A 25,227-nucleotide genomic window follows, 5' to 3' on the forward strand; every position below is an offset into this window, starting at 1 on the left:
CCCCCGCTGCCAGTCTGCAGCAGCAGCAGCAGAGGCTGGCCTTGGATGGAAACGAAGCGAGGCGGAAAAAAGGCATTTCGAAGAGACTCCAGCTGTTTGGAACGGAATCACTTCGGATCTGATTCGCGCTGCCCCCACCCCTTTTGACATGCTCAGTGGCCTGGCTTCCACCACGCCACCAGAGGCTGGTGTTTAGCGAATTTGCAGCTGGTTTCCCGCGGGCAGCTGCTTCCTGGCCCAGCAGCCTGGGCTCAAACCTGCAGCCCTTGGCGTGCCGAGAAAGCGCCGCCCGTTATTTAAGCAACAGATGCACGTCAGGGATTTGTGGTTGGCGAGCTGCGAGCAGGCGCTTGGCCACCCGCATAGCTGAGCTGGAGCTGAGCTGCAGCGTTTGCGTACTTGGAGCGCCACTTGATGCTCTCGGTGAACTCCTGAAGGGCGAGCGGGAGGCTAGTCGGATTTCTAGCGCTTAGCGGGGAAGGGGGAGGCAGGCAGGAGAGGGATGCAGCGGGTGGGGTGGCTTGCCCTCCCCCCTTTAGCGATGCGAGGGGGCAAAGAGAGGAGGAGGCCGGCGGCTCCGTCTTTCGGGAGCAGCTGCTGTGATCCGTGGACACGCTGCCCCCTTCGGAGCGTCCTCTCCTTTGCGCTCCTCTTGGCGCACTCTCCTCTCTTGTCTCAGTTCGCGCTAGCTGGTTGGCAGGTACGGTGGCACACAAGACACAGAGAAGCTTGTTGGGAAACGGGGAAGGGATGGAGAGGAAAAGTGCGCGAGGATTTGGCTGGCATTCTTTCATAAGTCGGTTGTGCAAAACCAATCAGCCAGTGCCCAGAAAGAGTTAATTTTGCAGTTCCCCCCTCCTCGTCGTCGTCGTTTGTCTGCCATGCATAATACTTCCTGTAAATGCTGGGTAACACATCTTGTGCACTTAGGCTGGGTGGGCCAAGGGCAAGGGGCCGTTGCAGAGCGCTCAGCAGAGAATTCCTTAGGCTGTTCAGTTTTCGTTTCCTGATCATTCACACGAAGTTATCGAGCGGCTTTGTTGCGGACACGTTGGAGGCTTATTGTTTTGTGCTTGGATTTTTTGGTCACAATTCAAGCAAACGTGTTTGCGGCAAATAAATGCTGATTCAATGTTGGACCTTTCCTGAAGGTGGCAGCAGTTTCTTATGTAATACTTATGCCTGACGATCACTGCCAAGATAACCCTGCTGTAAAGAGTGACTACTGAGAAGAAAGGTTAACTGTCCTCGTCCAAAATTTGTCTTAAGGTGACACCATGTAGGCTTCTTCCATTTCGCACTTGGTATTTGTTAGAAATACAAATCAGGAGCAAAGGAACATGCTTCGCTGTCATATACTTCATTGCACCTTTTGGTTTTTAAATTACTGGTTTTATTTAAATATTTTCTGCACCGTTCAATGTAATGCCCTTTCCACATTTGCTTAGAAGGGAAATCAAGGAACAGTAGCATTTAAAATAACCATCTTATGTGGAATTTATGTGTTGAGCAAGGGTACAGCTGTGGTCATAGCAAGACTGTAATTCCTTATCTGTAGAAAACCGAAGGCAGGGTGATTATGATACTTATTTTTGTACAAATATAAATATTTGTCTATAAATTATCACCTTTGGTGTGAATTATTTGAATGGATGGCTTGAAAATGAGATTGCAATGGTAACAAGTAGGCAGGCAATGCTTATTTCTTCATACGTCAGATGAAGAAAAGTCAAATTTACTTGAAAAGCATTTGGGATTTTGAAAACATCCATTGAAATCTAAAATTCAAATAAGGAGGTGTATGTTTCTATAAAGGTTACATTTGTAAGCATATATGAGAAGATATAGGTTGCAATCCTAGACCTGCTTGCCTGGTAGTAAATCCAATTGAACTTAATAGTGCTTACTTTTGAGCAGTCATGCATACGTTCCAAACAATCTGCAAAATGTGGAGTTTTGGAAAAGTGAGACCCAAGACTGATTCTCACATGCGTTCCTTGGTTGATAACAGTAGCATCAGCTGAGAGTGTGCACGTGTGAATGTACCATCACAGACACAACACCACAGGCAGAACTTAAATATCTCATTGACATCAACCTCAGAGGAGGCTGTCCCCGGAGTTAGGTCACACATTCAGATTCCAGTCATTAGTTTAGGATGCATTAATTCATAGATTCATAGAATCGAATGAACAGATAATGATTATTGTTGGAATTGAGCTACTTGTGATCTTTGAGAAGTTTAAGTATATATAATTTTTCTGTCATGTTTCAATATTAAGGAAAATGCATTTTTTGTTGTTGATCTCCCATTCCACTTTTAGTTGTGTATACAGGTAGTTATGTGACTAAATGACCCTTGTGTTGCCTTCCAACTCTGCAATTCTGATTCTAGTTGCTGTAGAATGTGGATGGGTTGCACATCTGAATGCGTGTATTGCTAAATGCAGTGAGGCGACATCTGCATCTGATTGAATGTTCATGTTCAGCCATAGGTTCCCGATCCACTGACAGAGATCCATGCATGGAAGATGCTTCTGTGTTTGGATCTCCTTTTTCCAAGTGGAGCATGAAGGTTTAGCAACATCCTTTAAAAAAAAAAAAGCACCTTTTTGTACTCCAGGGAAGAAATCCTGTAAAATACCAAGGCAGACTTTGATCTTCTGAGTAGTCTCATGCTTGTTACATCATTTACTGATGTTAAACAGATATTATTAATAGCAAAAAATGTACAAGTTGAGCTAATGGAAATATGGAAAAGGAAGGAAGCATGTGTTCTAGGCATTAAGCAGGTTTTGCATTTATCAAGAGATGTAGCTATCTCGTCTTTTTCAGTATTTGCCACATGAATTTTTTACTATAAGAAGCTAGTTATGATGTAGGAAACTGAACTGTATAGTTTCTGAGAGCCATGTCACATGTGACAAGCGCATGAGTGTGAGTCTCTCCATGTATAAATGGCTTACCATGATTGGTGGCCTTGCAGGGGAGCATGCACAATCTTACACCATTGGTCTTCAACTGCTGGGGTGTTAGCACAAGCCAGTGACACCCAGCACTGCATGTCTCATTTTTTTCTTTTGGTAAAACCTTTTTCTAACATAAAGAGGTTGTGTATATGAATGGATGACACGGGTGGGGGCATTGCCTTCCCTTGTATTTACTTTCCACCAATTACTTCCCAGGAATGCACTGTTGCTTGCTAACTGATTTATACTTCACTCTGAATGGACTTGTGCCCTTGGCATAGATACCTATTAAACAGGTTTATCAGATGAACCTGTTCAATAGGTATCTATGCCAAGGGCACAATCCCATTTATATCAAACAGGGATGTCCAACAGGTTGATTGTGATCTACTGGTAGATCCCCGCGAGGTTTTGGTAGATCGTGGTCGATCTCTGGCTCCCTTTTCTTAGCGTCACTAAAACTGACTCCTGCCCCGCCCCCTCGGCCCACCCTCCATTGTTGTTTGATCTCTGGAAGGAAAGATGGAGCTTTCTCCTATGCTGCTGTTTCCATCCATAGCGATCTTATTGTGAGTGACCTTACCCCTTTGTCCCTTGCCTTTAACCCCCCCAAAAATAGAAGTACCCCCCAAAAGCTTTTTTAAACCCCTAAAAAATGGGACTCCTCCCTAAAAAAAAGCTCAACAACCTTGAGCTGAACACCCCGAAAACGGGGGTAGATCACTGCCTGTTTTTAATTCTGAAAGTAGATCGCAGTCTCTTGAGAGTTGGCCACCCCTGATATAAAACAACCAAACGCTGTGACTTTTTGACCTGGGTCGATATAGGTAATGTATGGATTTATTTTCAGAACAATTGCTCTTAAAGTGCACAGTGTATTTTACAGTCTAATCTTGAGTACTGCCAAGAGCAAGACTGTATCTTTTATTTCCTCCCCAATGAATTTGTTTGCCCTAGAATTGTAGAGTTGGAAGGGACAACAAGGGTCATCTAGTCCAACCCCCTGAAATGTAGGAATCTTTTGCCCAATATGGGCCTCAAGCCCATGACCCCAAGCTTAAGAGTCTTGTGTTCTACTGACTGAACTGTGTTGTGATATGAACAATACCAAATGATGCCCCCTAACAGAAAATGTGGGTCCTATTGCTGCAGGCTAGGGTTAAAGGCAGATCTTGTGGCTAAAACATCTGACACCATGGGTGGGTTTCAGTGTAACGCTAAGTGGGTATGCATGAGTGGAACAAGGTCAACTTGCGTAATGGGACTTCCCCCCACTCTCTTCCTATGTGTGCCCCCAAACCCATGATGGATTTTCACAAGCCTTCCAGAACAGATTCAGGGGCTGCAGGGGGGGAGAAGGGGGAAAGCCCCGTAGCATGAGCATACCTCATTCTGCTCATGCAACAGCTTAGTTGAATCCTGCCCTCTTCTTCTATACAAGGCAAAAAATGATATACATATAGGAAATAAGATGCAAATACAAAAAGAAATAATGACCGTGGAGCTGTCCATGGTGCTAGATCTCTTGAGATCTGTGCCTGCAAAGTGGAGTTGCCCAGCAGTGTAAAAATCACATACTGCTAATATATTCTTGCTTTATTGCATTAGGGTTCATTTATTAAACATTATAAATTGCTCGATATATAGTGATTGCTGTTAAAAGAAGTTTGTCAGAGGTTTCTATGTCCAGAAAGGTTAATATCGTCCATTTATTAGTTTCTCCATTACATAAGGAATGAATGAAGAAGTGATATGCTGTGCTTACCTGAACTAAGTTGTAATGGGTGTGTGTGTTTGGTGCCTTGTATTGCACTGTGAGTGGTAAATTGTACAGATTATTTCTCAAATACCAAATAAAAATTGTTTTTAAAAGGTGGTTTTGTTTTTCTGTTGAGGCATCAACACAAGCGCTGTCTCCTCCATTCCTGGGATGATAACAGGATCTTATGGTGGCCCTACCTGTTGCCTGACAAATTTTGGCTTACATTCCATAGTTTTGAGAACATCGGTCTCATTATTTGAAAGTGTGGTTGATCACCAGAATGATCTATTACTGGCTTATGAGTCGTCAGGTCCAGTTTTGTCAGGACACGTGACAGTTTCTGGGTACTAACACAATAGGGAACAAAAAGTTAGGCTTTGAATTTAGGACTTTGGTAGTAATTCACGTGTATCTACTCACAGAGCATAAGGCTACCCGCACGGGAACTTCAAGTACAGTGTTGCATTGCCCTGCTCAATAGGTTGAAGCCAATGGGACAAGCAGTGGGTGTGCGCTGGAAATGACAGCTCATTGCTCAGGAGAAGTGGTGGCTGGATCAGCTTCCTTCCAGGAAAGTTCAGGAGGACCCTTGGAGAGGGGAAAGAGAAAAGAGACGCACCAGCTCTCTTTCCTCTGAAGTAATGTGCTCTAATACGGGACGTGGGTGGCGCTGTGGGTTAAACCACAGAACCTAGGACTTGCCGATCAGAAGGTCGGCGGTTTGAATCCCCGTGAAGGAGTGAGCTCCCATTGCTCAGTCCCTGCTCCTGCCAACCCAGCAGTTCGAAAGCACGTCAAAGTGCAAGTAGATAAATAGGTACCGCTCTGGCGGGAAGGTAAACAGCGGTTCCGTGCGCTGCTCTGGTTCGCCAGAAGCGGCTTAGTCATGCTGGCCACATGACCCGGAAGCTGTACGCTGGCTCCCTCGGCCAATAAAGCGAGATGAGCGCCGCAACCCCAGAGTCGGCCACGACTGGACCTAATGGTCAGGGGTCCCTTTAACTTTAATGTGCTCTAATACTGAGCTGTTGAACTCAAAGGCTGAAATCCGCATACAGACTGCTTAGCTCTTAATTATTGGGATTTAAACACCCTAAATCTGTGCAGGGTAGTGGCAAAGATTTTTTAAATACTGCGCAGAAAATATTGAATGTGAAATAAATTTAAAAATTATTTGTGACATGCTGTCATTTTCAGTGCGGTGCCTGAATTTGAAGTTGTTCCATTTCAGTGAATTAAACCCAATATTTAAATTGGCTTAATGAATTTTTCATTCAAAAGCATTGTACACAATTTTTGTTCAGGGTCATGTTTGGTGGCAAGGCTAAAGAGGTACAGAGATTTTTTTTTAAAAAAAGTTATCCATCCAAAGGTTTTGGGGTGGGATGGGCTACAAGCCCGAATGAATTAATGAAGTAACAAATGCGTTAATGAAAGAGATTAAATTTAGCAGCACACGAGGAACAGAATCCAGCATTTTTCATCTTGCAAGCAAATAGGTTTCGCATGCGCTTACAAATAATTGTATTTCTACTAATCAATAGCACTGAAAAGAAAGTTAAAATAATATGGCCATGTTTCTAAATCAGGACCTAATCTATTGCAGTTGCTTTAATTTCTATGTAAAGCATGATTAAGGCCTTATGAAAATTCTGTACACCTATTGGAGAGAAAAGTAAATGGAGGATTTGGTCTCATGTTTATGGCACAGTTACAGAAACCCGTACATATTTAGAATCGGGGGCATGGTGTTGCGTATATTAGCACTGTTTTTGCTTATGTGCAAAATTTCATGCATTTTGGGGAGGAATTAGTACAGTATCTATAAAGGGGTGCTCTGGCTCATTCCTGCCTGGAACCCATGATGCCTGGTGCTGGCTGTTTGGGAGAAACCTGTGGTTAATGAAGTACATAACTGGTTGCACTTTTTCTCTCTAACTGGAGAAAAACTATCTTAGCAAGCAGGAGACTCAAGTTCAAACTCCACTTGGCTATGAAGCTTTTGTGAGGATAAAATTGGGAGTGGGGATGCCTTGAGCTCATTGGAGAAAAGGTGGGATATAAATGAAATAAGGTAAAATAAATAAATGTAGTTGGGTCCCTAGATAGGGTTCTAAAATGAAGTTCAGGGCTGCATCCCAATATGGCCTGACTGACATTGAACAAAAAAAATCCCCTCCAGTTTTGATTTGACTGTATTTTTGATCAATCTAACAGGGTTTCCTCTTTAATTTCAGAATCAAATATGTTGCCAACAGTCATCCAATCAGTACCTGTACTAAAAAGAATAATTGCTGCAGGTCAGTAATGCCTAGCTTGGTAACTGGGGCTGTTGAGAGTTGTTGTCCAAAACATGTGACGGCTACCAGATTAGGAAAGACTGAAACATTTTTTTCCGGCATCATGATTTTGATCCTGTGGCCATTGTTGATCCATTTGCCGTTTATTCTGTTCTGTTTTCTGCCGTTTGGTTAGCTCTGTTGTCACCTGTTAGTTCATTAAGGTGAGCAACCTGAAGTATGAGGAAGATGGGGACTCTATTCCTTTCTAAACTGGACTTTCTTTCTCCTGCCTATTCTGGTCAACCTGCCATTTTCTGCAGGCCACAAAGACCTTGTCTTGACATAACAGGCCTTTTGAGGATAAGAAGTTTGCAGTCCTTTCCCCATAAGATATGCTGCTTTTAATAATTGTACATTTTCCCTCCCCAGTGCTCCATTGCTTTATGTACATTATTTCAGTGAAGGTTAAAACAACTCTATAATTACTATCCCCATATTACAGTTGAGAAGGCTGTAGCCTGCTCAAGGTATTCCCGGAGGGTATGGCAAAACCCAGGTAGGAACTTGGTATCCAGTTGCTAAAGGCACAGAATATCAGTGGTGGGACGAGGGAACTGTCATCCATGCAATCAGGAATACAGTGGTATCTCAGGTTAAGAACTTAATTCGTTCTGGAGGTCCGTTCTTAACCTGAAACTGTTCTTAACCTGAGACACCACTTTAGCTAATGGGGCCTCCTGCTGCCGCTGCGCTGCCACCTCATTTCTGTTCTCATCCTGAAGCAAAGTTCTTAACCCGAGGTACTATTTCTGGGTTAGCGGAGTCTGTAACCTGAAGCGTCTGTAACCTGAAGCTTCTGTAACCCGAGGTACCACTGTATGGGTAAAGAGTGTGGATACTTTTCTTTCTCTTTTATTGCAGATGTATGGCAGACTAGGTAAATTTATGGTAGGCTATTGCACCTTCTCACATTTCTCGCCAACCCTGCCTGCCCTGTGTTCATGCAACTCTAGGATTTTGATGAGGCACTACAAATCCTCCAATGGAGGCTGCATGATGACTGCCTTACATTTTTATGTATATAGGAAGAAATAGTTATTTGGTCTCTTCTGTACATCCATGCCAGATAGCACCTCACATTTCTACTAATGCCTGCATTGAAAGAGAAGCTGTGATGTCACAATCCTATCTTGCTTGGCAAACTTCAAATTACATTTGCTTGGAAACTTTTATAGTTATGACAACATTGCCCATTGAACACATAATTGAATGCAGTTATGACCCTGATACTGAAATCTGACAGCTAAAAGAAATCCCCAGTGCCCAACTTGACTGGTAGTGTATCTATTCATTATGTTTCTAATTAATTTTATGAGCCTATGCATGTCTAAACAGAAAATCTTCCATGCCACATCATTGCACAGTTTATAAGTGATTTTGTGTGTGGTAGTGTGAGAGAAAGAGAGAAACTTAACAAAACACTTATCCATGTGGGATTCTCTCTGACTGGCATCATGTATAAGTCAGGCTGTTGGTTCTTACATTTGCTGCGTTAGCAAGTCTGTGCAAAGTGCTCCAGGGCCATGGATGGCTTGCATACCAATACCGTGTGAATTTAGCTATGTGGAATCCAGTGCCGGTGACTTTATTCTGCATGCCTTTCATCAGGTCTCAGTTGTCCACAGTGGAAGTCTATACATGTCCACTCAGGTCGTGTACTCAGTACACCTTTAAAGCACCTGTGAAGCGCATCTTTCTCTCAAAGTGTTCTGGACACTGTAGTTCACTCCTCACAGAGTTACAGTTCCCAGCAGCCCTTAACAAACTCCTGTGCTCAGAATTCTTTCAGGGGAAAGAATGTGCTTCACACTAGGGTGTGCACAGACTCAGAAGAAAGCCCCTTGGAGTTCACTGGGGTGGACTCCCGGGTAAGTGTGTATAGGAGTGCAGTTGCCTTAAATACTAAGATAAGATAATTGAGTTTGTAAAACCAGCCAGCTTGAAACCTGTATGTCCTAAATGTGTGGTTTCCCAGGGAACTTTCATTCTCCTCTCTGCTCAGGCAAGTATCCTGATGGGAAAATTAGTATGTAGTCATGTAACCAGGGAATGTTTCATAATCCCTGTGAAGAAGAGCGAAGCAGCGTATGGCCACACAAGCAAGTGCACATCTCAGGCTCTCTCACCAAGGCATTTAAAAACAAACCAACAACCCCTTTCCTTATACTTTTTTTTGTAAGCAGGAAACGACAGGCCAAAGTAAATGGTGACCATGTGGGAAATAAGATTCTCCTGTTAGCAAGCTGGAAGCTCGAGCCATTAAACAGCCTGCACAGATGAGCTGCAGTGCTTGCTGGCAGCTGCAAGAGGGAAGATAAAGGCTTGAGACTGCCATGTTTGGTGCGGAGCTCTTCCCATTGGAGCTAGAGAAATATTAGCAGCAGCTTGATGTGAAGAAGTCAGCAGGTGGTATGCACACATTTTCGTACAATATTGCATGCCTGCTGATGTGCAGAAACATCAAAAATGATATTTTAAAATATGAAAATTCCCATGAACAGACAGATCTGTATCCTGAAGAATTATTATTCTAATATGTTTATAAATTTGTCAACTAGGGGGTGATGAATTGTGCTAGCGAAATGTCCAAAATGACAGATATTTAAAATTAGACTTGGCAGAACAGTTTGCCTCAAGAATTATTCTTGTGAGGAACTGATTCACAGCAGCACTGCTGTGAGCAGGATTACTGTCCAAATTGGAAAATCCAGCCTTGGAGAGCAGTTTATCCTTTAATAACAATTAGCTCTGTTCTTAGAGAGACACAGCAGCCCAAGGAAGTAGCAACTTCAAAATGTCAGACTGACAGACAAGCTGGGGCCTGTTTGCTCTAGAGATGAAAGCTCTAAAGCGAGGGAGGAAGTCAGAGAGGAAGTCTGAGGAATATGTTTACTTGGAAATGGAGGACGGGCCTTCTGGTAATTTGCGCGCTGCTAATGATCAGATGTTCGGAGGAGCGACCTACTGCTCGACCTCGCACTCTCATATCCATTCTTGGGCTTTTACCTGTCAGTCATTTTACAGGGCATGGTAACCTAACAGCAGGTGTGTTACCTGCAATTCATATAGCCTTGCAACATTTACGCAGGCACTGGATTCTGAAGAACTACGAACTCCAAGTAACATTAAAGGACACTCAGGTAAATTCTAATGCACTTGTTAAAAACATTTTGGTTGTGTGTTGTTTCGAAACCCTTTAGAGTTTGTTACTGTCCCTCTCCCCCACAGTTCCCTCATATACAAAGGGATTGTGCGACAAGGCAAATTAGTTCTAGAGTCCTTAATTTTCTCTCTGATACTTTCTGTTGTGGATTACAGTGGTGCCTGAACCTGAGATACTTTTAAATAGCATCTAGGATGATCAAATGCAAAGCAGGGTAGGGCTCTTGTACAGCCACAGCTTTCCTGCCTGTCTCCTAATATATGACATTTCATAATTTTAAGTCAGACTATTGATCCGTCTAATCTAGAATTATCTACCCCCAAGGAGCAGCTCCTCAAAGGGCCTGCCCCCAACCCACCCCTCAGCACTGTTACCTGTGATACCTTTACGTAGAGATGCTACTGAGTGAACCTGACACTTTCTATATATGAAGCATTTGCACCCTGTGGAATTCTCTGTTTGATGCAGCTGAAAGCAGAGGAGTCCTTTTCATCTATAGTATCTTTCTGTCCTAGTGGTATATAAATGTCATATCAAAGGACAAGGTGCGGTACTTTATCAAAATGGCACCACTGCACAGTTTCTATTCAATGAAATATAAGTTTGTATGTCTCAATGTCTCAAGTATGCCTTAAAAATCATTTATGTGCATTGCTTCATTTGTGGGAAAGCAGAGCAATGAGATTGGTGGACACAAGATCTACAGCATGTTTCAAAGGTCTGTTTCTTGGATGCATTCAAAAAAAAAGAAGAAGCAAAAAAAATGGTATTTAAAAGCAATGTGATGAGTACACAAACTTTCCCCCTTTTAAGGATGGGGTTTGAACCATGTGGGTGGGGGATGATTGCCTCCTAAAAGGGCACCCTTAATGAGGAAGACATTAATACATTAAGGTTGAAGTTATGTGCACATTTACTTAGGAATCAGCCCATGGAACAAAAAGCAAATGTGGTATGGGAAAATATGTAGAATGTCCCAGATTCAGTCTCTAGCTCCTCTAATTAAACTTTGAAAGCTCTCAGGTAAAAAAAAGGACCAGGAAAAAACTTTGGATTAGATGGGTCTGTGATCTGAGTCAGTGCATAGCAGCTTCATATGTATCCAAAATAAGCATAATAATAATAATAATAATAATAATAATAATAATATACAGTGGTAGTTATAGACTGAATTAAGCATTGCTTTTTAAATCTGATCCACAACTGTCTCTGTAGCTTTTCGGAAGTAGAAGTGATCAGGATGCAGTGACAGACAGGGCTAGTCTGTCTTTTCATGCTTGTATAGAAAAGTGAATTCTTTTCTACACATTTTGAGAAATATGCAGGAACACTGCCCTCTTTTGCATCTGTTATTTTTACTGGCAAATCTTATCAGGTTGATGATTGTATAGGCCCTGAATTGGTTTTCAGGAGGTATGCATTAAAGCTCTCTTTGGGAGCTTTGGTTGCAGCTCATTTTTGTTTTCAGCAGGCAGTTGATGGGAAAGTGCTATGAAATGAGAAATTCATATGTTTAAAACCACAACAGATTACTAGTCGGTGCTGGAGCAGCGTGATACTAAATATCTCATTCTAATCACGTTGCACAACGTAATTGTCAGGTGCTAGAACCACTGACAAAATGTATTCTGCAAGGCACGGCTGTACCTGAATGGCTTTTTATGGTAGATTGAGTAAAAGGACTATTGATAGTAGAGGAGGCCTGGGGGGCCATTTTGACAATGACTACTTTCGTTTTGGCAAAGGTCACTGCTGGTATGTGGCCCCTGGATTCCCCTATAATGCTGCCCTCCACTTTAGGTCTCAGCCATCAAGTGTGGAGCGGGGAGCAGAAAGGTGTTTGCTTCTGTTCAGATAAACTTCTAGCTTCAGGGGTTGAGCACTCTTGTTGATAAGATGTTCTCTATTACCATTGTTTGTTAGTATCTTGAGGGCAACATGCACGCAAAGGTTTTTCTTGGAGGTAGGATTTAAAAATAAAAATAAAAATAAAAATAGTGGGATTTTCCTGGATACTACGCAGGTTCATCATCTCACAATACTCTGCTTCTGCCTGTATTTTGGTCCCCAGTATGTCTGTATGCAGCTCACCCTCTGAAGAAATAGTATCTAAGTGGATTAGATACATGTGGGAAAATGTGTCTTTCATTCGACAGGAGCTGAGTTTTTGAGGCTTTCAGTCACGAGAGGGAGGCCTTTTTCACATCAGCATGTTTGCTGTGGAACTCGTGTTCGTTGTGGATGATTCTGGGGTGCTTTCTTGAGTTCACCCTCAACTCACATATGGCACTGGCCAGGTCTGAAGGGTCTCCCTGTTACCTTGCATGAACTCAAGAGTGCAACCTCAAACTGAGGTTTGAGAAAGGAGATACTTGAAATTTACTGAGAAAGGAGATACTTGAAATTTCTCTCTGTTTCCATCAGTACATTCACATGAAGTTAGCTAGCAGCAGGGATTCCCTCTCCTTTTCACTGTGAAATTCAAATCAAGAACTGGTCAAGTAACCAAACATGATTTGCTACGATAGCCAAGGCTTTGTTGTGCTATGTAAAATTGTTGTATTCATGTCTCTTGGTGATTAGAATTTCTATGGGAGCTGCTTACCTGGTTTTGATTTAAAGTTAATGAGCAATTGTTAACCTCTTTCATAATCAGAGTCTTTATTTGATTATGAAGTATAATACTGCTATAGGTTTCCCTAATCTTGCCTCTGAATACTGGACAGAATGATGCTGAGATTTATTTATTTTTAATGCTCATATTAAATGTGAAAAATATATATGTGAAGCTGGTTAATGTTCATTCCACAAGCAAAGGCTGAAATATTTGTGACTTTTTGGTTAGTGAAAAGACAATTGAGAGGACCTATAATAGGTATGCAAAATTACGGACAGCGTTAATGTTCTTTCATGGGAAAACCACCATGGCAGCAATAACGAAAATGTGAATATACAACACAACGTTAGCGCATCTCTTGAAAGGTAAACATATCAGTCGGAAGAAGCAGCAATATTGTCAGCTATGTTTTAGAACTTCGAAATCTACTTTGCTGTCTCTTTGGATCAGAAAGGCGGGATATAAATTACGTGAATAAAAACAGTCCTTTTGTATAATAGAAGATGTAAGTCTACAATCCTGTGTTGCTTGGGAGTTAATCCAAATGAAGTCAGAGCATGGGAGTAAACATGCATAAAATCATACCACATCACTGGAAACTGAACTATATTTGACTTGGAATGCCTTTGTTTTAAATAAAAGATGAAGATAGTGCTATAATGCTGTAATGTTAAAGTATTTTTATTTTTTTTAGTGATCAATATGGCTAAAATAAAAACACTTTCCAATCATGGTTTTGGGAAGTGATCATACTTATTATTTTTTTTAAAAAAAAATATTTATGTCATAGTATTATGAGGCATTTTATTTTAATTTTAAATATGTATATGGACAAAAGACTGTTTTGGTGCATTTTAGAGTGATAAAATGGCACCCACGACAAAAATTATAATGAATGTGTGGTAAATAAGTTAACTGTCCTGATATGTCACTGCCTACATGGAAACTCTGACATTTTAAAAATATGTCAGAGTAGTGCTAGAGGCATTTACACCTATGGAGACTGCTACCCTTCCATTTTTCGGGGGGGGGGGAGTCAGGCTTCCTGCAGTCTGAGAAAAGACACAAGAACCACAGGGATAATGCTGGATGATGATAATTGGATGTCCCATAAAATGTGAATGACTGAAGCATGACAACTCTGCACTAAACATCTTGTGTGGAAGCAGCCTCCCAGGCTGTTGGAAGGTCAGCCTTTCTCCTGATACCACTAATTTTTAGAAAATCTCCAATATTTCCCCGGAGTTATGTTAACTGCAGCTGAACTGTCCTACTGTGAACTTGACCATTATATTCTGATGAAGTGAGCTCTGATCCACAAAAACGACTGCTGCAATAAATTTGTTAAGTATTTAAGATGCTGCAGAACTATTAGCTATATTCCATATACTGTACAAACCTTTTAGGATTTTCCAAAATCCTGATGGGAAAAAGGAACCAAGAGCATTGTCACATATATTATTCCATGACAAAATGGCGCAACAGATCTACATAGTACAACACACTAGAAAATCAAACCATTGTGTCTCTCAAGTTGTGATACGAAGTGCTCTAAGTTAGAAGTTCAGGTATATGGACCACTGTATGCCATAAATACATATTTTAAACAGCATATTTCTTTTCAAATCTCTCCTCCCCCACCTTATTCACTTAGGTGGTCAGTGTGTAAGACCGTTAAGGGATAAAGCACACCTCTGTCATTCAAGAGATGTGATCTCTCAGCAAAACAGACTCAACAAGCTCTTCAGCTCAGCCTGAGTTCATGCGAGTTAAACATATCCATTACTAAGGCTATTCAGTGTGCCTAGAATAGACGTGTGCCCTGCAATGCATTAACACAAGGGGAGGTGGGGAGAAAGCGAAGGAATCCCAGCCTGCCAATCAGACTGATATCCATGTTACTCGCTGCTTTCCTAGATTCCCTGTCATCTACAAGAAATGTCTTGATGGCACTGGGACCAGCGGTATCAACACCCAACTCAACACGCTGTCCAAAAGTCACCTTCCTGCTCCACTTGCCCGAAAACACTCGGCCCCTCCCCCCCCACAACAAAGCTCTGGTGTGAGTCCCCTGGGCAAGGACAGGCACAGACTCATCAGGTCAAGAGGAGATAGGCATCAGGTATGAATAACGACCCTCACGTATTTGCAAATGACATTTCAGTTGCTAAGTCCCACCTACCCTACTCTGCCGTTGCCAAAGGATTTCCAGATTGGAGCATATGAGGTTTATACTAAAACTATGGGTGGTTGCTATGTATGCTATGCTACACTGATGTAGACAGCAGAGTGTAAAATGTAGCTGAGTGTCTGTAAACACACAGTGGAGAGCCCCCAGTTGGTTTGAGAATCCCAGTGTGTGTTCCCCATGTCTGTTTTATTTTATTTTCCATTGGATTTGGAATCCTGTCTTTTCTCCATGCACCCAGTGCCAAATAAATTTCATCCTCACACCAAGGTAAAGGTAAAGGTAAAGGGACCCCTGACCATTAGGTCCGGTTGTGACTGACTCTGGGGTTGCGGCACTCATCTCGCTTTATTGGCCAAGGGAGCCGGCGTACAGCTTCCGGGTCATGTGGCCAGCATGACTAAGCCGCTTCTGGCAAACCAGAGCAGCGCACGGAAACACCATTTACCTTCCTGCCTGAGCGGTACCTATTTATCTACTTGCACTTTGACATGCTTTCGAACTGCTAGGTTGGCAGGAGCAGGGATCGAGCAACGGGAGCTCACCCCGTCACGGGGATTCAAACCGCCGACCTTCTGATTGGCAAGTCCTAGGCTCTGTGGTTTAACCCACAGCGCCACCCGCGTCCCTTAGCCTGTGAGGCAGTTCAGGCTAAAAGACAGTAACTGGTCCAAGTTCTCCCAGTGAAGTGTGCAAGTGAAGTTGGAACTTAGGTCTTCCAAAATTTTGTCCACTGCACCACACTGACTATTGTATTTACAAATCCACATCTCAATGTTGTGCTTTACTGATGTTTGTCACTGTGAATGCTGATGCATAGGCAGCAAAAATACTTTCTATCTAAAATGTGAATTGGCCCTCACTGCCAAATGAAATCGCCATTAGAATTCAAAACCTTGGTTGTCATGGCTGATGTGAGAGAGCAGATGACTAAGGGGTGGAGGCAATTTGCCAGTTTACTTTGCTGACATGTGCAAAGGCTTCTTTGAATGAAGCATGGATGGTGGCCTTTTTTTTGCTGTCACAATTGACCTCGTTTAAAGATGATGGTTCTGGACTCATTACGTTCACTTAAGCTTGCCAGTCTTGTGGAGTGCTGCCTTACAGTTATTAACTGTGTCATACTCTTTCCCCATTTTAATGTTATTTTTAACAGGAGGCTTATACAGAGCACACATGGAAACCCTTGTTGGGAAGAAAGACAGTATATAAATTATAAATAAAACAAATCATCTGGTTCTTTGATTTCTAAAAACTGCTTAAGCAAGAATGTACAGTTCCACACTGGCAACAGTTCAGTGCAGCAACAGACCAAACATTAGCATTTAAAGTGTTTTCTTGTACCCTGAACACGCTTCAAAAGCATTAATAAGCAAATGTTAACATTTTCTTGCTGTGAGGTAAATAGGTGCCATGACTAATTTTTCTGATTAAAAACCAGGGATTTTACTTACAGAGAAGTTAAATGTTCTGCTCTTTGAGAAACCCTATGTCAAATCCTCCGCCCACGGATTTGACCTGAACGCTTTGGAGCGAATGATAAAATTCCATCGGGTCTAATGGTGCAGAATCTGCTGGAGGTGTCATTCTCTGAATATTGAAGTAGGAAGAAAGCCGACTCTTAATTACAGGCCCCCCCCCCCGAGAATATGATCAGGAAATGCTTTTGAAGTGTGTTCATGATGCAGGCTCATCTAAGGGTACTGGAGGATCCCTGTTTTTTTTTTGAGGAAGGGGCAAAGTCTATCAGCAGCACGTATAAAAGGAAGCCGGAACATGCAGCTGGTAAGTTTAGTCAGCAGCTTGTGTTGACAGTTGCTGGACTGCCAATACTGGACTGTTTGTTTGGCCTCCTTTACCCTGTCCTCAGCCTTCATTTAGATCCTTTCCCAAGTCTAGTCTCAGTTGTCCTGGCCATATTCCTCCCTAAACCTGCCTGTCTTTCTGCTGACCAGAACTGTTTCCTGCAGTTCATCTTGCCCCTGGCAGTCCATGGTTGTTGTATTCTCTTGTGCTGAGCTGCTACATATGATTATAGGGGACACAACTAAAATATCATGACACCACCACCACACACTTATATAAGGATTCACCATGAAATATATGCTTTGCTATCCTTAACATAGTCATTTCCAGCCTCTTTGGGCATGTGGGCACATTTTGAATTTTGAGGGTGCCAGTCGCAAAATGCCTGCCGTGAACACAAAGGAGCAAATTCATCTAAGTAGGTGTGCTAGCAGGAGCCTGTGCAACAAGTCCAGCTAGTGCAATGGGACTTCTCCCCTCTCTTCCCCTGTGCACTCCTATGCTATGGGGGATCTGGAGAGCCCCCAGAACATCACACAGGGGGAGGAGAGGGGAGAATGTCCCATTAGTCAAACTGAAACATTTGCGCAGATGGAAGAATGTGATTCTGATACATGCAAGTAAGAGCCTCTGATATCTTGTTTTGGGTGGAAGTCAGGACAGTGCCTGGGCATTAGCTCCTGGACAACAGGTGACATGCCTAATCCTCTTTGCAAACTTTTCAAATTTTTGCATTTACCACTTGGGGAGAGGATTCATTAACTCCCACGGATCTTTATTGTGTAGTAGCATTTGCAACAAAATGAAACGAAACGGGGAAAAACACACTTTTAGGGAGTACCTGATCTTAGACAGACCCACCACAGATAGATGCAACCTGGTTGATAGTGAGGGAAAGAAGCACAAACTACTGAGATTCCAAAGACCACCTGAAAATAAGACAGAAGCATGTGATAGTTGAGCGAAAACTCTCTGGTACCTTTGAACAGTGATCTGAGAGATTTGCTTTCTATCCAGCAATATCTCATAAGCAGTGTAGTTCAAAGTAAAAAGGTTACAAAAATTGGCATATGCACAATTCTTTCCACCACTTGTGTGTCAACCATTCAGTTAAACTTTTCCACTTGAAAAAATGCAATAGAAAACTGGACACCATGTTTCACTATCTCAGAAATATTCACAATTACAGCTGCTACAACTCAAAGCTGCAGCATCAACGGCGCTGCCCAGAGCCAGTTTATACTGAAATTAAGTTCTTTACATCAAGTAGATGGTTGCCCACAACCACCGGCAAGTGTGTTTATGAACTAAAATTCCTAGGATTTGGGGAGTGATAGATCCTGCTCCATTCTGCTCTGCTTCATCTGTTCTCTTCTTCATGCTCAAAAACCTTAAATGTGTTGATTATACGTAAGACAAAACTTGAACTCTGCGCCAATATTTCTTTTGTACAAAACGTGGACTATTTCCCCATCATTTTTAATTTTTTTTTTGCACTCATTATATGGAGCAGTTTCAAGAACTTTGAAGCATAACTGCTTCCACGGACAAGATGCCTATTTAGAAGACTATTTAAATAGTATTTAGGGCATTCCTTTGTTATCGGCGTTAACAGTTAATCTTATTTGTGGGGTGGCAGTTGTCGGAGGCATATTACTACCTTACTAGAATGTCACAAGAAGCTTTTCAGGTGTCATGTTTATACCAAACACATTTTTTAAAGGTTAGCATTTTCCAAGGAGCTTGTATGTTCCCCAGTATATATTTGAACAGGCTTAATTGGACCTGTTGTCTAATTTAAAAGGTGTGAAGTGTGGGGCAGGTAATAAAAATTATGAAAAAATAGGGAGGACAAGGTAAGTAAGCACTAATTTTATGTAGCAACGTAAGGGTGCAAAACTTGACGTGATGATGAATACACACCTGCCTCTGAAAACAGTTCCTGCACACTCCTATGTAATGTGTTGAGTTTAGAAAAAAATGTGCTTGTATCCTAATGCCGTTGTGTCCTGTACGTCAGTGCGACTCAAAAGGGGTGGTCCGTGGACTGGTGCCAATCCACAACCCACCAGCTAGTGGCCCCCAGTGACTCCACCACAGCTCAGGTTGGGTGGAATTCTTCAGGAACCAAATACAGGATGGGTCCCAGGCATGTTGGTGGGGTGGGAAGTTGCCGACCCACCATATCAGATAGCTTGTGAAGCACTGCTGTGTTCCATATTCCTGTTCCATATTACTGGCTATTGCTGCCACTGGGCATATTCTGTTACATATTAAGGAGAGGAAAGGACATACACTTTTAATATGATAAAGGTAAAGGGACCCCTGACCATTAGGTCCAGTCGTGGTCGACTCTGGGGTTGCGGCGTTCATCTCGCTATACTGGCCGAGGGAGCTGGTGTACAGCTTCCGGGTCATGTGGCCAGCATGACTAAGCTCCTTCTGGCGAACCAGAGCAGCACACGGAAACGCTGTTTACCTTCCCGCTGTTTACCTTCCCGCTGTTTACCTTACCTATTTATCTACTTGCACTTTGATGTGCTTTCGAACTGCTAGGTTGGCAGGAGCAGGGAGTGAGCAACGGGAGCTCACCCCGTCACGGGGATTCGAACCGCCGACCTTCTGATTGGCAAGTTCTAGGCCCTGTGGTTTAACCCACAGCGCCACCCGCGTCCCTTTAATGTGATAGACACGTGTTAAGCATTCCACTTGCATTGGTCCAAAGTCCAGTGATTCTACTGTATTGTCAGCTTTACAGTAGTCTGAAACACAGTGGAATCCTATGCATGCCTACTCAGAATTAAGCCCGGTTGAGTACAATGGGCCTTATTCCCAGTAAGAGTGTATAGGATTATGGTCATAATTGCCTTGGCTTCCTGTTAACTTCCAAGGCCAATCCAATACTCTGCTTCTTATGTTAGTGAGCATCTGCTCCTAAGTATTCTTCCTTATCAGCTCATCCTACAGAGGCTTGCTCTCTTTTCCTTTATTTTCTGGTCAGAATGTGATGCCGAGTCTTTACAGTGGCAGCCCCTACCCATTGGATTTCCTTTTCCCGGGGAAGCATGGCTGGCCTTTCTCTGCTGTTTTTCTGTTTTTCTGACAGCCCCCTGCCCCCCCGCCTTATTAAGGAATGCATTGTAGGGTTTGTGCTCTGAGCAGCGATATTTTCTCAGCTTTTTTTATGGCTAGCTTTCAGGTGTTTTCATTATTTGTTCTTATGTGTATTTAATTGTAAATTGCTTTGTGTGCTTTAATGGAATGGAATAGCAATTAATAAGCTTTATAAATAGTTAATTAGCTGGATAGTGCTGCCAGTTGCGTTTTGCTCATTTATTAACATGTGACAAAATTGTGATGTCTGCTTGCTTTTTACCTTACCTTCTTTCCCTACTGAACTGAGTCCTGTGTTTGGGCTGTGCTACTTGAGGATGAAGGTGAGGGTTTACCTGATTGAATTCTTCTATACATAAAACTAGCATGTCAGGAAGAAGCCTACCTTATTTTTATGTATAAAAAGGTAAAGGGAACCCTGACCGTTAAGTCCAGTCATGGACAACTCTGGGGTTGTAGCGCTCATCTCGCTTTACTGGCCGAGGGAGCCGACGTTTGTCTGCAGACAGCTTCCAGGTCATGTGGCCAGGATGACTAAGCCGCTTCTGGCGAAGCCAAAGCAGCACACAGAAACGCCGTTTACCTTCCCACCGGAGTGGTACCTATTTATCTACTTGCACTTTGACGTGCTTTCGAACGTATACAGATACATTATAACCTGCACATAGAAAACTAGACTGGGCCTTTCCCAACATGCTAATTTTCTATGTGCCTGAATTATTTTTTTGTATCAACCTGCAAGATGAAATGCTGCCGGTCAGCCATTGATTGCACCACCTCATTAAAAACTAGGCTTTGGTTTCTTCAAGGCCACTGACTATGTTTTATAAGTTGATGCTTGCACTGCAGAGTAACAAGGGCACTTTTTTTTTTAATGGCCCTGCTTCTTTGTTTTTAAGAATAGCCTGCATCGACACAGGCAGAAATTAAGCAAGAGGAAGTAGCTCTTCATAGCACCTCATTTGGTAGGAGAATTCCATCTATTTATGTGTGCCATGCTGCTAATAGCACAGGAGCAGGGCTATTTAAGGAGTTGGCAAGCCTTGGGAACTGAGTTCCACCCCATATTTATCTTAGCCGATGGAAACCTGCAGTTGTGTATGCTAGAGGGTCTTAGGATGGTTCTCAAAATGCCAAGACCGGCCTTGTCCTGGATGACACCTGCTTCTTTTTACACTGCTGGTACTGCTGTGTCAGCATCGCCCTTGAGCCAGTGTCACCAACTGGACTCATGCACTTCAACCCCGACTGGGCTAGGCGAGCTGGGTAGCACTTCCAGAGACCACCTTTTACACAGGAACAGGTCAAAGTGCTGTGGACTCACAGCTTAGAGTTGTGAGCACCGGATTCACTTCCACAATACAGTCGTCGCACAGCAGAGTATAGCAGAGTCTAGCAGTGTATACACGACTCGGAGAGCAGCTCTGTAGAATATCTTCTTTTATTCTATAACTACAACTATAATACAAAACTATATACAGAGCTAAATAGGTCTAAGCATAAATGAATGCTGCACTGAGTGTCTGCAGCTGCTCTTAGCAGCAACCTTATCTCTACACACGATCTCTAACACTCAGTCTCTCTCTCTCTCTCCCCGACACACTGACTGACTGACTGACTGACTGACTGACTGACTGACTGACTTGGTGCTGGAGCTGAATAAGTAGAAAGCAGAACACTGCTCCTCCTCTCTGGAGAATCAGCAGACTCGTCAGGAGATTCTTGGATATGGGAGCATAGGCGCTGACTCCATGGGGCCTGAGGGGGCCCGAGCCCCCTCAAAAATCCGTTTGGGGGGGCTCTGCCCCCCCAACAATTTAAGAAAATTATTAGTTATATTATGCTTTGTAAAATCACAAAATTATGTTGGTATTTTTTATTTTCCTTGTTTGACGATAGTTACCTTTTAAAATACATTCAGTAATGAGTTAAAACAAAGCCACTCCCGATCTAGAGAGGGGGTGGGGTTGCGGGCTCTCGACCCATCAACAATCTCGCGGAGCTGGCGTCAGCCCCGTGAGAAGCGGGGATTCCCCCTAGCTCATTAATATTCATGCCACTACCTCATTGCTCTGAGTTGGCAATCCAAGCCAGGAGATGCCCCTCAGAGATGTCAGAATCGGCCTTCAGCTCCTCATTCTCATAGTATATGTCCTGCACTAGCTGCATCAGGGCACAGAATCAGTTGTGTTTTGTGTGTGTGTGTGTGTGTGTTTCTGTTTCTTTCGTTCACATTGTTTTTTAAAAATTAAGAAAACTCTTTTATTTCATCTTTTTCATCTACGTAGAGTGTGAAAGGCATAAAACCTAATCAGAATTGTTGAGGAAATAGCAAGCATCTTTGGTCTTAGCAATCAGTTATCGAATTAAATTGAGAATAAAGCAATTAGAAGCTTATTTAAATAGGTCATGGGGCAAATCAGTTTAAAGCCCGACTTTTCAGTGCAACATTTTTATGTTTTCCTGAACTGTGCATAAAAAGTAACTTGCCAGCTGGGTCCTTCCCCCCTTCATCATTATTTGCATCACAAAATATATTTACAGTTAGGTTAGTACATTCTGACATTAAGTTCCCAGTGTAAGTATGACAGAGGATTATTAGCTTAATGTGTTCTTGCCTGAACTGAGTTGCAAGGATAAATTATCATTCATGGAGCAGCCACATTTTGTGTGTGTGTGTGTGTGTGTGTGTGTGTGTGTGAAATAAATGTGTATATTCCTACTAATTGTCAAAGGCCCATTTAAAGTTCGTTCAACACTGTGAAACAGGGAATTGTGGTTTTCATGTGGTCGTCGTTCCAGTGTCACAGTGCTGCCCAAATATTGTTTTCTGAGGCATGTTTTCCTCGAATCAAAACAGGACGCACCATTCTTGTACCCGAAAAGTTCTTTCAGAGTGTGAAGAAGTAAGAATTGCTACCCACCCTCAGAGAAGGCTGCCTACTCCCTGTGTGTCCGCGCAAATTACTCTTTTGAACAAACGTACTGAATGGGATGCTAGAAAGACCATTGTATACCAGCATTAAAGCAGGAGAGATTGAGCCTGCAATCCTATGCACACTTGCCTGAAATTAAGCTCCATGCAACTCAATGGGGCTTGCTTCTGATTAGGCATGCATAGGATCGCACAGTAAAAAGTCCAGTCACACAGTGGAAAGATATAGCATAATTAAGTATCTGAAGAAGTGTGCATGCACACGAAAGCTCATACCTAGAACTAACTTAGTTGGTCTTTAAGGTGCTACTGGAAGGAATTTTTTGTTATAGCATAGTTAAGTAACTGAAAGAAGGCAAGTAAGTTAATTCCACAGAGGTGTGCCAGGAAGCCCTTTCTATTGATTCTGTTAATGCAAAAGTATGCAAATAATCAAAGCAGGAAAAACACTTTGACAGAAACGGCTTAATGTAGTTACGTTGGAATCACTTTGTGTAATTATGTTAACATTATATGATTTTCTACTGTTCCCTCCCAAAAGATTAGACTAAATTGAAGGTATAGTTATGAAATCAGTTGATGAAAAAACAGACCATCTCCTGTCTATTACTGACTCCTGTTTGAACTGAAAAGTACGTTGCTTCAAGAAATGAATATCACAGGCAGGAATGGTTGGGTACTATGCTCTGTAGAACAACCCTCACAGTAAAATTGGAGCTCAAGCAAGAATAAAAAGTCCAAGGCACTCAGGCAGGAAGCTGTTTTTAGCGTACAACCACCCTCTTCTCATATTGGATGTCTCTTTAATAACAATAATAATAGTAATATTTTTATTTATTTACACCCCGCACATCTAGATGGGTTGCCACAGCCACTCTGGGTGGCTTCCAACACATATAAAATCACAATAAAACATCAAACATCAATGGCAACAATCTGATCCAATATAAAAAAGTCACAATAACTTTAAAATGAACAACTTATATCAAATAAAGCAATATTCAATAATCCATTGGAATCTAATAGTTAAACAGTAAAATTAAAACATCAGCAAATAATAATTAAACATTTTGCACTTATCAACCACAAGAATTACCAAATGATAATCGATAAAAATAACAGCAAACCACAATGCATAAAATACCACAACAAACACATGCAAAACCATATAAAAAGGAACAAACTGAGAAACAAGGACACACAAATATCTATATCTATCTATCTATCTATCATCTATCTATCTATCTATCTATCATCATCTATCTATCTATCTATCTTTCATCTATCTATCTCTATCATCTATCTATCTCTATCATCTATCTATCTATACACATACCCACCCCCACCCCCTGAACTCCTCTGCTCCCAGCTGCTTCTGCTCTTAATTTCATGGTTTGGGAAAGGCTTCCAGGGCTGGAGGGTGGGGCAAGGCAGGTGAAAACAACATTGTCTGATGAAGAACAGGAAGTCTCTCTCCCCCATCACCTTTGAAAAGGACAGCTTCCTGGCAATGGCATCATAGCCAAAGGCACCAAAGGCAAGGGTGCTCCTTTTCAAAAGCGAGAAGACACGTAAAATGCTTTCTTTTTCCTTTCTATCTTAGCTCAGAGGTAGGAGAGTCTCTGCTCAGCTCAGTCCATATCTTATCCCCTTCCTATGTCTTTTGAGACACACACACACACACACACACACATATATATATATATATATATATATATATATATATGCAGGTTTTGGTGTCCTCGGGTGTCTTCCCGTGTAAAAGTTGGGGTGTCTAGGCGACGTTTTGACGAGGTCTCACTCGTCATCTTCAGGCTGGTGCTTTCGGCTTCTTGTTACTGGAACAGAGCAGGATCTCAGTGTTTGAGTTCCTATAAATACTGTAGAGGGGGTGTGGTGTATAGCCTCCAATGTTCTGGGCAGAGAGGAAGTTCCCAGGCTAGTGTGCCTTTTCTTCTTTTGTTCCTTAATTACTTGAGAGATATCTTGAGTGATTTCTTGAGTGATATCCTGAGTACCACTTAGGTGGGTCATTAGGTGTGGATTAGTTGTTAAAGTCTTTGTGTCTTGACCTCTTGAACTTTGTGAAGAGTTTTCCTGAGAAGATGGCTGTACTGTACTTAGTTGTGCTCTGGCTTGGCTTCGTGTATAGGGGCGAGCTGTGGTTTTGTGGCTTGTGTCAGCCAGATCTGTGTAGGGATTGCAGGGGGGTGCAGCATCCGGAGGTGCCACCATGGATTGGCTACTGGATGGTGTCTGTAATTCATCTGTGGAGAGGGTCTGGGTTTGGGTCTGGTGTGGTTGATTGGTGTTGGCGTTCTGTGTGCCTCT

At 42.4% G+C, this 25,227-nt stretch overlaps 1 protein-coding gene across 1 annotated transcript in view; it reads left to right on the plus strand.

Moving 5' to 3' along the window:
* The window catches only part of GABBR2 (gamma-aminobutyric acid type B receptor subunit 2), a 301,965-nt gene that overhangs the window by 1,633 nt on the left and 275,105 nt on the right, over positions 1-25,227 (plus strand). The window lies entirely within an intron of this gene.

The sequence above is a fragment of the Podarcis erhardii genome (assembly GCF_964252035.2).
Source record: "Podarcis erhardii genome assembly, chromosome: 8".
Taxonomy (NCBI): Eukaryota; Metazoa; Chordata; class Lepidosauria; order Squamata; family Lacertidae; genus Podarcis; species Podarcis erhardii.